The sequence below is a fragment of the Cottoperca gobio genome, chromosome 24 (assembly GCF_900634415.1).
Source record: "Cottoperca gobio chromosome 24, fCotGob3.1, whole genome shotgun sequence".
NCBI classification, from domain to species: domain Eukaryota; kingdom Metazoa; phylum Chordata; class Actinopteri; order Perciformes; family Bovichtidae; genus Cottoperca; species Cottoperca gobio.
The window spans coordinates 17518599-17534878 of NC_041378.1; the positions used below are offsets into that span (position 1 = coordinate 17518599).

At 41.3% G+C, this 16280-nt stretch overlaps 1 protein-coding gene across 3 annotated transcripts in view; it reads left to right on the plus strand.

The window, feature by feature from the left end:
* The window catches only part of disp1 (dispatched homolog 1 (Drosophila)), an 85389-nt gene that overhangs the window by 493 nt on the left and 68616 nt on the right, over positions 1 to 16280 (plus strand). For 2 of the 3 annotated variants that reach the window (XM_029462862.1, XM_029462864.1), the window contains exon 2: positions 1818 to 1904. The gene's annotated coding sequence lies outside the window, so the exon portion shown is untranslated. Of the gene's footprint in view, positions 1 to 1409; positions 1540 to 1817; positions 1905 to 16280 lie in introns of all 3 variants that reach the window. The other variant, XM_029462863.1, reaches the window with a different exon arrangement.

Genomic DNA, 16280 nt, shown 5'->3' on the forward strand with positions numbered 1-16280 from the left:
ATAACGTCATCTTAATTGACACACGTAAAGATTCCAGCCTAAAACTAACGTCAACAACTTGTAACTAGTACTTTGAATGTAGTGCGTATGCGAGCGTGTGGTAGCTGTTGCTACGTTAACTAGCTCGAATAAAAAGTGTAATGTTTAATGTACAATTTGCACATTATTAGTTTGCTAAAAGATTATTAGTTTGCTGTGACATGTCCGAAAAAACCGTCTTATAGAAAACCATATCCGGGCAATTGTATTCCTTTTTTCAGTGTGAAATGTTTCGAAGCTGGTATTGTGCACAACATTCCTGTGCTCTGCTCTCCTGCTGTGTTGGTTGTATTGTTATAGAAGATGTTAGCTGACTGAAAAGGGTTTGCTCAACTCATTTATTTGAACACCTGCTTGTGTTCGCAGGGAAGTGAGATCCAATTTCAGTGTCAATCAACTCTATGTAAATGCAGTTATGCATCTAACGTAGACGATGTAGTACCTTAGCTTCTCCATCTATAACATTTAATTCAGCTTCCTTATCCTAAATCAGTTTTTTCCACTAATTCAACTTTTCTTATTCTCATTACATTCTCTTTTTTCTTTTGCCTTAGTCCCATCCCTGAATCTGCTCTTTAAATATGTTTGGTTTTGGTAAATACTGTAACATTTAGATATGCTTCTGGAGGTTTTAGGCTACATTGGAAACTTTGAAGTCGGCATGTGTGATCTAAACACCGAAAACTTAGAATATGTCCCTCTATCAAGTGAAAACAAACTTTTACTCTCACTTTGTAACGCAATAATGTCCGGCACCATCAAACAAATCCATATCCCATTCAAGCTCAATGGTAATAAAGAGTCATGTTAGCTTCAGATTAAATTATTAGAAGAGGAATTACTTTAATATAATGTGCATATGGATCGGCTACCAAGCTCTGCATCATCAGTTTGTTGTGAGCATCAGTGAATGTATCCTCTCCTCATAGCTTCTCATCATCATATGAAAGGGACCAGCTGCTCTTGAGCCACATAACTGTTTTGAAACAGGAGTGGAAAATAAAAGGCAAAGAGTACTGGGTCAGTTGGTTGGACTGAAGGAAAATATTTATATAATAAATGTAACTTTTTTTTTAGTGCTATTAGATCAGTGGGATCTGCATTTGCATGTATCACAGTCCCTGTAACTATCCAACATCAGAGCACTACTTTTAGGGCACATAAACTGAGAGGGCGCTTATCTTGGCAAATAAAATAAAGTATTGTCTGACTTTATCATTGCATGTAAACTATTAATTAATGATCGAGAATGATTTTTCAGAATCGATACAGCATCACAAAACATAATATCGCGATACGATACTGTATCAATATTTTCTTCCACCCCTACCTATTGAACTGATCGCTCTGATTTGTGTTACTACCTACAGTGGATGGCGGTTGGCACGCTCCCAGTTTGGGGAAGCACACAGGAGTACGGGCACGGGAGCAGAGCAATGTACTGCTGGGGAAAACATATTTTAGCCACCTAAAGAAGGCCAACCTAGAATTACATCATCGGTAATGTGCCCTCCTCTATCTCACTAAAGATGCTAGTGTGACCTCCAGCCCAGACTGTGTATATATACAGTCTATGGTCCAGACACATTCCATCAGTGCAAGTGACCCGATGTGCTTGTTAGCGTTCAGTATCTTAAAATGTTTAATAGTGAAATGTTCTGTCACCCCAGATGTTTGTTGCCTTGTTTGTCTACAGTTTAGTGGGCGAGATATGGCATCTGCTGGGAAATGTTGCGAAATGTTTTTCAGTGATCTGTTGATGCTTTTTCTCTTCTCAGAGTTTCTTGGAAGCTGCCAGGTGAGTTCTGTGGCTTGCTGTCGGACACAAGGAAACACAAACCCAGAGCTTATCCAAAGAATTTACAGTAAGTTACTGGAACATGTTCAACTCCTTCCTCACCCCTATCTAATGCAGCACACACACACAATTACACATCTTTGATGCTGCATTTATTTCCCCCCCAAAATGATTGAGAGTGTTGGAATAGCATACATTAACAAAATGCTATCAAATTCAGATAAATACTTTAATTTACTTTAAGTACACTGCTGATTTTCAGAAATGTCTAGCAATACATTATTTATTTTTTATCATCCCATGCATTTGTACCCTCATCCCTGAATCTGGATTTCCCTCTGTCTTCGTGATCCTCTTGTAGTTACACGTATGATTGAGAAAAGGCCACCAGGGGGCAGTCTTATGCCTGCTTTCCCCCCAACATCAGCCCAGTAGTGAACAGAAGCCTTCCTGCGGGACATCCTGTTATGATTTCATGTTAGATGTATAGAAACAGAGTGTAGACTTATAACTGGATTCATCAACACAATATAGCCACAATTTTAAAATGCAGAGGCAAATATGCATTTGGATGCCTTTTTTATGTAATTTATTTTTATCCATATAATATATAGATATAGATATACATATCTCTAGATGTGTGTGTGTGTATATATATATATATATATATATATATATATATATATATATATATATATATATATATATATATATATATATATATATATATATATATATATAGATAGATAGATAGATAGATAGATAGATAGATAGATAGATAGATAGATAGATAGATAGATAGATAGATAGATAGATAGATAGATAGATAGATAGATCTGGATCTAGATCTGGATCTGGATCTAGATGCCAGTGTGCAGGGTAAAACTTCATAATAATAGTATTGCTATTGTCCGCTGTGAGTCCTTTCCAGTCCGTTATCTCTGTATTATGGATCTATTGTGATTTTTTTATTTTTTACTTTATGAACAAAATACTGTATATAATGAACTGGAGCCGGTTGTCAGAGCAGTTATTTGCTGAATTTGTGCAAATTAAAAGGAAACTGCATCTAGAACTGATCCATGACTGGCCTTCTGATTTCTACAGATAAATGTGCCCACTCTAAAGGCTGCCACTGTGAACACATTCATTTAGTTTGAACTCTTTTTTTCCCACTTTCCTCCCTCCCTGTCAGCCCCCCTCACCGTCTCTGTCTGCTTGTTATATCTTTGCCCCCCCCCCCACGTCTTTCCAAAATGTCTCTGAATCCCTCCATCCTGGCCTCCCCGCCCTTATGAACAACTGGCCCTGACAGCTGGCTTTAACAGCTGCTTGCCATCTAATGTTTTTGGCCCATCTCCGTCTGGGCAGCTTTTTACATATGGCGTTGTCTTTTTGTTTCTAAATCAGTCTTCATACTTTCTTTGCGCCATTCAGCAAACATTACGCTGAAACCAAAACCCAGAGTTTTCTATGGCATTGAAGTTGGAAGCATTGATGATGCCTCCATCTGGCTTGATCTCTCTGCTTCCGTCAGTAGAATACATCCTCTTTGGAAAGAGCTGTCCTTCTTTTGTTTGGATGTTGCCGGTAACCATTAACAAAATGGTTATTTTCCGCATCAGCATCTGTTATCAGTGTTTCTTTGTCTTTCTTTTGCTCTATTTGCCATCATTACCTTCTGCTGACGACACCAGTATTCATCTGCATTTCCTCACAATGAATCCCATGTGTCATCTGCTCTCTAATAGCCTTGTCCGAATCGTCTTTGGTCCATCTGCTGATAATTTGCTGTCATCTTTCCCCATTGTAACCGCTGGCATTCAGTTAAGGTGGAATATTCCCTGAGCAATGGCAGTAAAGGAAAGTGAGGTAATGCACGAACAGTCTGAAAACTTTTGTTGGAGTTGGAAAAAGAGGTAATAAATGGTAGACAAGTCTGAAAGTATTAACCTGCTTCCACCTGCTTTTGTACTCTAAGGATATTATCAGCCTCATAGATGAAACAGGTAATAAGTCATATCTTACTATAATATAAAGACATAGGAGAGCGAGAGATGGAGAGACAGGTGGAAGATACTGTAAAACACATTTAGTTCCATTTGAATCTGATCCGACATCTTACATTGCCTCAAACTCAAATGACCTGCTGAGCTGAGTGACCGCTTGTCCTGCTGCTGATGTGCAGTTGTTGGTATTGTAATTCATCCAGTGCTTTTTCTCCTTGGTTAGCACAGGGGTTAATCGGGCCGGTAGTTGGTTGCCACCAGAGGCTCGACTGCACACTTGCTGTCTATAATTGAAATTGTTGCGTTGTTTCTTTGATGTTGAGCTGAAGCATGGAGACACTGGTGGATCTCGTGGACCCCGTGGCACCAGCGTGCATAATCTCTGTCTGGCTTTGTAGAGACTTCAAACCGCTACACTGTATGGATTTGTGTCTTTTGGTGCTGACAGGCCGGCCGGTCGGCCCGGTCCACTGAAGATTTCTGAGAGAGAGAGATGTTCTCCCAGCTCTGAGGGACAAAGCCTTTCACTATCTGGCCTGTCAGGGACTTGGATTTAGATTAGTCTGAGATAAATATTTAGCTTTCAGTGGGGATGAAATCCAAGCTGGGACTCAAATTTCAAAGTTTTTGTCTTTTCATGGGAGAACAGTCTAACTATGTTGTGAAAGGATCCTTTGGAAATAGGTCTTTGGTGTTGAAGTCCACATTTAAACCTGCAAACACGGATATCTTTGGCCACACGGAGGCAGTTGAGACACGTTTTGATTCATCACCTTTTAAGATGATATGGAAAACTTGTTAGAAAACTGTTGTTTATTTAAATGTGTGTTTGTGGACAAGTGGTGAATGTTAGTCCAATGTTTTCTGTCTTTTAGCTGTGTGTTTGGTCTCTGCCAAGTCCTAAGGGTAATACATGTGGCTCTTTAGATGCTAAATGCTCCACTATGTCTCTAACTGTGTCCGTGGTCTGCTATTATTTTGCTTCTGTTCTTCTTCTCTACTGATGCAGTAGTAGCTGCCTGATGCTGTTTACAAAACAATCTCAGCATAAGGTCTGTTTAGTAGCTATTCTGGAGCTTTCCATTGTATCTGGAATTCTTTCAGTCTTAACCTCATGTACGATTAAATGAAGAATACACTTGAGTGACTTTGTACCAAGAAACTTGCAGCAACTGATGCTGAACTCCCATTCAGTTGCTGACTTTGGACTGACTTTGAGTGTCGTTATAGATTCTAACTTCAGTTCACTTTACATAAAAAGCCAACCTGTAAATGATTTCAGTTAGGATATAGAACATCCAGTTTAATGAACCGCTAAACGGAAAATTAACTTCATAAGAAATAAGATATCATTGCGCAAAATGTTATGGTATTGCAATTCAAATTGAGCGCAGCTTGTCCTGTTTTGGATTAAATCTTCCAGATCTGAAATGAAGGATAAACAAGAGTTCCACATGCCAGAAACAGTAAATAGAAAAGAAAGGGGAAATGAGAAGTGTTGCAAGGCCCATCTTATAAATAGCTTAACCCTGTGTGCCCTTCAAACCCAGGAAGTGGACAGGACAAATAAAAGAATGTCTAAGAGAAGACAATACAGCGTATAAGTGAGTTTGGTTTCATGTCCCCCTCAGGATCACTTTACTGATTAAATACAAACACTAATGACATTCCCATCAGCCTCAGCTGTACTTTGTGTTCAGTTCTAATTTGCAAACGTTAACAAGCAGATGGGGAACAAGGCAAACATTAAATGCTGCATACGTTTTCTTTTTTCTATTAGTACATGCTGCAGATGCCCTTACAGAGATCTCACTGTTTGATGCAGTATGCATACAATTGCAACGTACTACTTACATTGGGCCTTGAACTTTGACCCTCTTGTTCAGAAGGACATCCTGTCATTTTTGGCATTCTGCATTTGACATACTATGTATTAAAACATGCTAAATCTTTTTCTGGTATGCTAAATAGTATGGTATTGTGGGTATTAGGACGCACCCCCACCTCCGCTCAACATCAGCATGCCAGCATTGTCGTTGTGAACATGCTAGCTTTCCGAGGTCAGCAAGCTCAAAGCACCACAGTGCCAAACACAGCCTCCCAGAGCTGCGAGGGATGTAGACGCTCGTCTTGTCTTATTTGGGTAATTCTTCTTCCTGTCTCTCTAGATATTTTTGTAAATCAGTAATGATGCCACCCAGGTATGAAGAGGTCTACAATCAAATACTTAATGTTCAAGCCAGATCCTTCTAATAACTCCGTGATTACACCCTTTCTTTGATTGTAGCTAGACTTAAGTCCCGGGTGTGTCTCTGGCATGTGACTGATCCCACCAGGCAAACTTGAGCCTCAGCAGACAGAGGCATGGCTCCTATCATGACAGGGCATCCATCACATCAACTCCGATCTCAGTGTCTTTATGGACCTCGTAATTGAAAGCAGGCAGCCTGATAGGCCCTTTTCCTTTTGCTTCCCGGGCTTTAGATTAAAGACATTGATAGTGCCTGGTGCTCCTCAAAAAAGCACATGTGAAATATTACAGGCTCTGGCCACTACACACTCGGCTTCCAGCTATCTGACCTGGAGACGGCCCTGTGTGGGAAGAAGAGCTTTGAGGAACAACCCCTGTCTGTCTTTTGCATCACGCTGGCCAGAGCCTAACCATATCACTGCCTGCACCACAGCTGTCACTGTTTGTATATTTGATATACTGACGGATGCCGAAAAGGAACAGGTGTTGTGTATTAGTGCCACTATTTTATTCCCCCCACCCCCCCAATCGCGTTGTCAGAGTGTATCATTGTAATATATGGCAATGTGACTTATGAACTAAGCTTTGCTACACAGCATTACCTTCACCGTTCTGCAGAGGAGAAGGAAGAGGCACAGAAAGGGAGAATGAATTAATGTGGTTCAGGTGGACTGACCCCAAAGACAGATCAGAAACGTGGGAATGTCTTTGAACATCGACCCTTTTACGTCCTGCCATCTCTGCTCAGTGACTTCTATTGGTCGGTATTGAGTTTGTAGGGATATCAACCACAGATGGAAACTTCCATATTTGGTTTTGACATTGATTTGAATCCACAGTCCTTTTGGATTGTTTTTTGAGTGATCCCTACAATTACACCGGTTTATTTTCTTCTACATTGTAATGCTGTTGGTTGACGCAGCAGTAAAACATATAAATCTTAACCGCTCAAACTGCAGGCTTATGTGGCGAACAACCTGACTTTTTGAGTCTCTTGTGCTTTCCTAACCTGGTGCCAGCAGCTAAACCAAACAGATATTTTGTCATGGGCTATCACTCGCCTATCAGCCTGTGATTTCTGGTTAATATTTTATGCCTTGACTTTCTGAGTGGACACGTTTTTAATCCGTTGCAATGCCTCAGCCTGCAGAACACCGTTTGGCTTCCCTCACCTCGTGTGTGTGTGTGTGTGTGTGTGTGTGTGTGTGTGTGTGTGTGTGTGTGTGTGTGTGTGTGTGTGTGTGTGTGTGTGTGTGTGTGTGTGTGTGTGTGTGTGTGTGTGTGTGTGTGTGTGTGTGTGTAAGACAGAGCGAGGGTGTAAGCGAGTGGGTTGCTTCATTGAATCTTTCCTCGGTTGTTTAGCTCTTCAGACAAATCCCCACAGACGGGGTCCTGGTTCCCCCCACAGAGAACAGCCTCATTAGGATTTGTTGCACAAACTGGAGAATTTTGACTGGCTTAAGCAGCAACAAGGCCTTCCCTCCGAGGGACACATGTTCCTTGCTGCGGCCTGACCCTGGAGCTCTGGGCCTTGTCGAATCGTATTTGGCTCATATGGCTCCCAGTCAGGGGCTCAGTTACCCCTGGATCAACCTTATTCTTCCTCACTGAGGCCTGTATGCAAAACGGACCTTAAGGTTTTAATAAGTGGAGAGCTTGTTGAGGCAACATAGAGCGCTGATGTTGCCATCACGAGGTATGGAGTTTAGTGGATATCGCACCGTGTGCTGTTACTCTTAAGGGGCTAATTTAGTGACCAGGGCTCCGAGAGCAAAATGTACTCAACATTAAAGCGGTGACCTTTTATCACACGTTCCTCCACTGGCTCTGTTTAAAGGGTGGTTAGTGTTCTATATTTGTGGACATTTGGACAATTTTAAGATTGATGATGACCACATGTTCTGTTTATAATGACATGACTTTATTTGGAATCACAATGATCTGTACAATAGCAACATTTGCAACAAACGCAATCAAACTAAAAATGTGTTTCTAGCTTTGCTGGTCTTATTTTATTTATTTTTTATTTCAGCTTGCTAGTGACATGGCTCTAAGGACGATAGTGTTGGTCTTTTTAGATTTATCCTGTGAAATATCCCAACATCTGCGAGATGGAGACACACAGAACTTTGTCAGACTTTCGTGTCTCACAGACCATGTATCCCGATGACTTTGGTGATCCTTGACTATTTTCTATAGCGCCGCCACCATGAGGTTGACATTTGGGATTTTGAATGAAATGTTCCAACAACTATTGGATGTTTTGCCATGTCATTTGGAACAGGCATTCATGCCCCCCTCAGGATGAATTGTAATTACTTTGACTTTTCATCCAGCACCATCGTCGGGTCATAATTTAAATGTGTCCAATGCTTTGGTTTAAGAACAAATGCCAAAAAGCCTTAGCTGTACTTTGTGTTTACTGCTAGTTAGCTAAAGTTGGTATGCATCATCATAGTGCTGCTACTGAGCCACACACGAACCTTAAAGCATGGCTGACTCTTGTCTACAAATGTTCTTGACTTTAAATGTTACGATTGCATTCAGTTCTACTTGGCTCTATCTACATGCAACAATAACAGTTTATTAAGCTGCAGATATATGTGCATAAGAGCTTAATTGACTGTTTGGTAATAAAGGATTAGGAAAGACGGTTCAAGCTACATGATACATTGTGTCATTAAGGACAAAGAAGGCTATTCAATTACTCAGACCAGCCACACAATCTGCTTTGTAGAACCATCTCAGCTTGGTTTACTATCATTATTATTCATGTTTGGCATTCACCGCCAGGGATCTGATTTAAAAGTGGCAGATAGTTAATGAATTGGCAGACTGTAGTTCGTCTGGGCAGTGGAGATGCACAGTGTCACCTTCACCAAATGGTCAAAAACAAAAGCTTGACACAGAGGGTTACCATCAACAACAATATCATGGGAAGAAATATGGTTTTGTACATTAGATAAGTGTGTCATGCATAATAAATACCGAGAGGGTATATGTAGAGGTGCTCTGAAGTCTTTCTTTCTGTCAGCCCATTAGTGTTGAACGGTTGCAGGGGCTCGCCCCCATAGGAGCTGGTGTGAGCCAATGTTGAGTAATGCTGGACATGTGGAATATGTAACTCGCCACTGAGTCTCAGGGGCTCTCAACACCTAGCCTCTGATTTCCAGTAGACTCGGTCATTTAGTTGACCCTTTTACATCGAATCTGATCCCATTACTGTATGTTGTCTCTTTTGATTTTATTGAAGAAGGGACTCATTTCCTGATGGATTTTATACAGTTCAGTCACATGAAAAAGCAGTGGAGAAAGTAGCGTGAACACACAAATCGATAACATTGAGTGTACATGTCCTGGTAACTCATTTTGAATATCTATAAATGAAATATTGTTGTAATGTTTTGCTATGGCACTGGGATGTCTGCTGCCCACTGCTCGAAATGCTTCAGTAATATTAGGCACCGAAATTGACAGCAAAGCAACCGTTGACATACACATGTATACAGTGGGTGTATACAATGGGAAATCATGCTACTTTTACTCGAAAATACATGAAATACAGCAACATATCATCTCGTAAAGGAGGGAAATTTAGCCTGGGGAAGTCACACAAATGGCTCCCAACACAAGTGCGGCTCATACAGTGCACCATTAACCTTCTCTAAGCTGATGGACAGGACAAGTCCAAATTCCCCTACTATAATACTTTACAACAAATTGCACCATGCTGCTTAATCATTACTGACAGACCCCTCACTGTGCCAGTCCGCTTGCTTAATAGATGCAGTTCACCTCATGGCAGGTCACCAAGATATTAAAACCGCTGCAGGTGAAGGAAAGACAAAGTGTGTGTGACTAATCTTTATGTTATCCTGTTACCACCCCATATTGGCAAATGCTGAAGGAAATAAATATTTGAAAATCAGGAATTTAAAAGATCAGACGGTCCCCTGTTCCTTTTCAATGTGTTGGGCCTCGAGGCAGCAAGACTTTTCTTTCCTGGTGAAAGTTCCTGTTCTGAAAATATCTCATCCTGACTGACCTTCTGTATGAAACTTTTGTTATTGCTCATTCTCCTCACACAATGTCTGCATTATTTGACTGAACCCTTTTGGTCTGAGTCCCTTAGTTCAGTTCTGTAACACTGCAGAGACCCATAATACCTGAGAATGTGCCCTGCGACAGAGCCGAAAGGCAGCGTGGATGGAAAACTGGACCTTAATGATCACAGATGGAGAACTGGCTTATCCAAACCCCTTCAGAGCAAAACGTTTCCCTCCCCTGGCTTCCTTCCTCGCTGCCAGATCATTGGTACATTCAACAAGTGGTTTGCCATGAAACTTTGCTTCACCTCAGGCTTCCTAAGCTACTTCTCCAGGAACAATGATTGTCTTTACACTTAGGAAGGTAGGCAACTGCCTGGGGTCCCCAACTAAAACTGGGCCCTGAGCAGCTATAGATCTTTTATTATGTTTAGATGTAAAACATATACCGGTAGATTTCTGTGAATGTTCTTCAGGGCTGAGTCTTCGGTGTGTAAACCTTGAGGTAACACACAGTTCATAATGTGAAACGGAGTCATCACAGCGGGCGTTCCTAAAGAAAAAACATGAGAGAAAGTGATACATTCAATTTAAAACTCCTGAGGAGAATCTACTTTTCAGTTGCTTATCCTGAAACCACGAGCAGCAGTTACTAACTCAAAGTGCACCTGTGTTATGTGAAGCACTATTGTTATTAAGGGCTGTGTATTGGCAAGAATCAGCAGATGCGTAACATGAGACAGAGGATACAATTCAATATATCGCGATACTGTAAGCAAGGCTATGTATTGAGATTTAAATAAAATCTATTTTTAGTACAACTGTCCTAGTATAAAGAACACACCATCATATGCATAAATACGAAAAGTTAACTGCAATCAGAACTGTGGGAAATTAATTTGCATCCCACATCATAGCACTACATTTGTGCAACCTGAGCTCTACAAAGAAAGTGCTTGTAGGTATTTAGGGTAAAAAAATAAAAAAGTGAACAGACAGTGAAACATTATAAAGTGTGTGTGTGTGTGTATATATATATATATATATATATATATATATATATATATATATATATATATATATATTATATATTATATATATATATATATATATATATATATAAATATAATAATAGACGACATACATACATACTATACATATATACATATGTATGAATGAGTGACGTATCTAGATATGTATATATGTATAATATAAAAAATCCACATTGCATCCTTTCACTTCTCTCCCACTCCAAACAGCCCACAACTCCCTTCCATTCCATTCTCTCCACAAAACTTCCCTCCCCAACATCTGCTAATCAACTCCTTTATTCTCTCAAAGTACACCCCCAGTTCACAAACATTCTATAAACTCATGCATACCTGTTCAGTTTCCACACAACACACATCACATTCTTTTCTCACATTCACATCAATCTACTTATATTAGATTATTGAACACCCTATTGTGACGTAATAAAAAGTCAAAATGTTCACACTCGATACTATTCCATTTTATCCGCAGATTCATCCATATTCTTTTCACCTTCATATCAGGCAGTACTCTTTCCCACACCTTCTCTGCAGCCGGTCTCCTCACCACCTTCCCTCTTAATATTTTATACAACCCACTCCTCTTACACTCATCAAATCTACTCTCCTATCCTCCTCTCCCACATACATTCCAATTTCACCTTCTTCTTTCAACCCCCACTTCACTCTCAATCATCCTCCTCCATTCACTTGGCATCCCCTCTTTATTTTTTCCACCATACCCTCCGCTGTGCCCAACCACATCACATCCCCTCTTTCCCTCACCTCATCAACCACCACTTGCGCCCCCATGAACCCCGGCACATACTCGTAAACTAAATCCTTAATTTTCCTAAATCCTGCTCTCCACATCGTCCTGTTATACAGTGTGCTGCCCGCTGCTGTAATGCTGGGGTTCAGAAACAATGGTTGTTCCCATACTGTATAAACATTTTTACACTCCACATTTCACATTCTGGATGAATTCCCCCCCAGGCTCCCCAAAACCTCCTTGTAAAACTCAGATACCCCGCTCAACATACCTTTCTTCATTGCCATAAATAAGCCACTTTCTCCACACCCACCACATGCATTCAGTGCCTCTCTTAAGAATATCTTCCATATGTGATCCCCCTTATTCCTTACATACCTCACCATCATTTTTCACTCTGAGTGCTTTCTTTTTTTCTCCCAAATTAATCAGCTTCATCCACCATCTTTATAATCGTTCTCCATTACTTCTCTAGCAATCTTAACTCCCTTCCCCGCCCACAAAAACTCCCTCACCATTTGCTCCACTTCCTTCATCACATTCTCCGGGACATCCAACACAGTCATTCCATACACCAGTTTGCTCATTATCATGCATTCACCACCACTACCTTTCCCTTTAGCTTCAACCTTCTAAATTTCCAAAATTTTAACGTCTTCCTGATGCTATTTAATATCCCTTCAAACTGCAAATCCCTCCCTTCTCTGTCTTCAACCCCTAATATATCCCCAACACCTTGAAATAATCTTTTCCTTACTTTAAATCCCATTTCTCTACTCCCCACTCTATCGACTCCTACGAACATAATTTCTGATTTATCTATATTGACCTTTGCCCCTGATGCCCTACCGTACAACTCTACACTACCTAATACCTCGACTACACTTGCCCTATCTTTAACTGTAATTGTCGTATCATCTGCATACTGATATAATAAGCTAACTTGATCCCCCCGGTAACTGTATACCACTAATCTTTCATTTTGTTCTAATAATCCGGCTAAGGGCTCCGCTGACAACGAGTACAGCAAGGCCGAAAGCGGACATCCCTGCCTAATCGACCTCTCCAATTCTAAATGTGTTTGTTACTATCCCATTTATTTTTACGCAACTAACAGCCTTATCATACATCATTCTAATCCACCCTACCAGCCTATGCCCAAACCTACTCTTTCTAACACTCTATACAGGTAACCATGGTTGACTCTATCAAAAGCTTTATTCAGGTCTAGACTCAAAACTATCCCTCCACTACCTCTTTTCATATAATCTATTGTATCCCTAATACTACTTATTGTGTCAGCTATATCCCTGCCTGGTATGCTGTAAGCCTGTGGCTCCCTATCACTGACCCTTATTACTTTTCTTGATCCTGTTGGCTAATACCTTTGCTAGTATTTATAGTCACAATTTAGCATACTCAGTGGCCCTATAGTTCTCTAATTCTATCTTTGCTTCCTTTCTTATAAATTATACCTATAATCCTGTTGACATACTAGTCGGCATCTCCCTATTCCTTTCTACCCATTAACAATCTATCTAACACTTGGCACTAGCCTCATCTTTTAAACTCTATAAAAAAACTCTCCTATTAAACCCATCCGTCCCTGGACTCCTATTCCTTCCTCCCCAACCCACATATAGCTGCTTCTATTTCACCTGTCCCTATCTCACCCTCACACATGTCTCTAGCTTCTCTACACTCACTCTAGCTTTCATCGTACTCAGCACTCGTTTCATACTCTCCTCATCAACTTCCTCTTCAGTGAATAAATCTCTATAAAACTCCTCCACTCTTTCCGCTATCCCTACAAAATCTGTTATACTTTCACCATTCTTCCCCACAACCTGCTCTAAATAATTATTTTTTGTTTTGTCTTCTCTAAGCCTAAAAAGAAACGTGTGCATTCTCACCCTCCATCGCATATCGAGGCCCTACTTCTAACTATTGCTCCCTTACATTTCTTCTTCTCCAACTCCTCCAGTTCATCTTTTATTCTAACATAATTCTCTAAATTACTCCCTTCCTCCTGTCCGCTTCTCTACCCAACTCTTCCTTCAACCGCCACTCTTTCTCTCTATCCTTCCTATTTCTACTTTTACTAATACCTAATGCTTATTTCCTTAATCTCCTTTTTCATACCCTCCCACCATCCCCCCGATATTTTCCCCATAGGTTTTCTCATTTTTCCACTTTGTATACACTCCCTCACTTTCTCCTTATACTTCCCTCAACTAGCACTGCTCCATTCATACACCAAACTCCCCCTCCCCCCCTCCTCTCACTCCCTTGCCCTAGCCTAAATTACAACACCATGTGATCACTAAGTGCAGTTATTCTGTACTCTATCTTGCCTATTCTTTTCGCATATTCTTTCCGTACTCAGCACTAAATCTATACGGCTCTGCTTCAATACCCCACTCAACACTTGCTTCCGTGAAAAAAACCCGGCCTTCCGGGTTCCTTTCTCTCCACACATCAATCAGCCATTCACTCTCATAACTTCTCCCAGAATGCCTCTCGAGGAGTCATTCTTAAAGCACATACCAGCAGATACATCCATCCTTCCACACCACACATTAAAATCCCCCACAACCATACAGTTTTCTCCACTCATTCTCCCTAATCTTTCAAAGAACTATCTTCTCTCCTTCTCCTCATTTGGCGCATATATATTCAACAGCTTGATTTTTTCCCCCAGGTGCTCGAAATTAATCCCAATCACTCTCCCATCACCATCATCCTCATTTTTTCTCACATTCTCTACTGCCTCCCTTCTTCACCAAAACCGCTACCCCTTCTTGAATTCACACCCCCATAACTCACAAACACATCAACCATCCATTCACTCCTTACCTCCTGTACTAACACCTCATCCCAATGTGTCTCTTGTAAGCAGATAATATCCGATGAACATACTCTCAAGGCTTGCTGCCATCTGTTTGCAGTTTTTAATCCATTACCATTAAATGAGGTTATTTTTACCATCAAATATAGAAAATAGAATAAATAGATAAACACAAAGCATAACTTATTTAGTTTGCACAATCTTTTTCTTGTTCCTTGGCTGGCTCTTGATCTCTCTTCTCTTCTGCTTCGGTCTCTTTCTCGTTTCAGCCACCTTGCTCCAGGTCTTCCCCTTCACTGTCTGTAATGTCAGATATGTGTGGCTCTTTCCCCCCCTACATTTACAATTGTTCCTTCTCCTTCACATCTCTCCTCAGACAGACCACTTATCCTTGTGTCTACGTTTGCTCCACTCCCCCCCTTGTCTTTCCTTTTCAGACCTCCAATGAGCTTTCTCAAGCCGCTCTCCACACTGCTCCCAGTGTGCTTTCTCACCTCATCTCCTCCCTCCTCCATCTGCATCTCCTCAACCACCATCCCGGCCTCCTCTTCTCCAGTCATCTCCCGTTCTTCCTCCATTCTCTCGTCGTCCCTTGTAGACACGTCCGCAGTGACCTCCTCGCCTCTCTCACCAGCCTCCTCGTCCACAGCCTCCTCGTCTCCTCTCTCTCCAGCCTCCTCGTCCTCAGCCAGCCTCCTCGTCCTCAGCCTCCTCGTCCTCAGCCACCTCGTCCCCGTCCTCGCCCTCAACCTCCTCGTCCCCTTTCTCCCTCTCTCCGGCTGTCACGTCCTCCTTGTCCACATCTCTGGTCTCCTTGTCTCCCCTCTGGTCATCTCCAGTCGGCTGCCTTCCCTCATTTCCAGCTCCACCACCACACTCCCGTGCATAATGTCCCTGCTTTTTGCACTTGAAACAATAAAAACTCGGGCAGTCTCGGAGGATGTGACCAGGCTGTATGCATAGCCTGCAGACTTTCTTCTGTTTATCATGAATGACACGGAAGTATTCCGGTCCCGTTGCGGTCATGAACTTTGCCGAATATGGCAGCGATTGAACCTCTTTATTGAATTTCACTTTCATGTACCTTGTCCCGTCTGCAATGTCTGTGCCCGGCCACAACCCTCCTTCTGATGGGTGAAACTGCCTTGACTCCCCACATGATCAGTTTCATTGTTATTTGCTCATCCGTTAAATATGCCAGCAGCCCAAGAAATGACACAACCATCTCGTCATTGATTAACTCTCTCCCCGATTACATTTGTGCTCTTAATTTTGATCCCATCCAAGAGTCTATTTTTCCCTTCATCCTCCTTCATTGTGATTTCAAACTTTTTTTCTCCTATCACCCTGCATGCTACCAAGTTTCCACACAGTTCTTTTATCTTTTAATCAATTCCATCACCGTAATATTATCTCCTCCCTCCATCTCCACACTTACAGTCAACCGTTGGCTATAAGTATTCTCTTTGTTAATGCCAAACTCAAT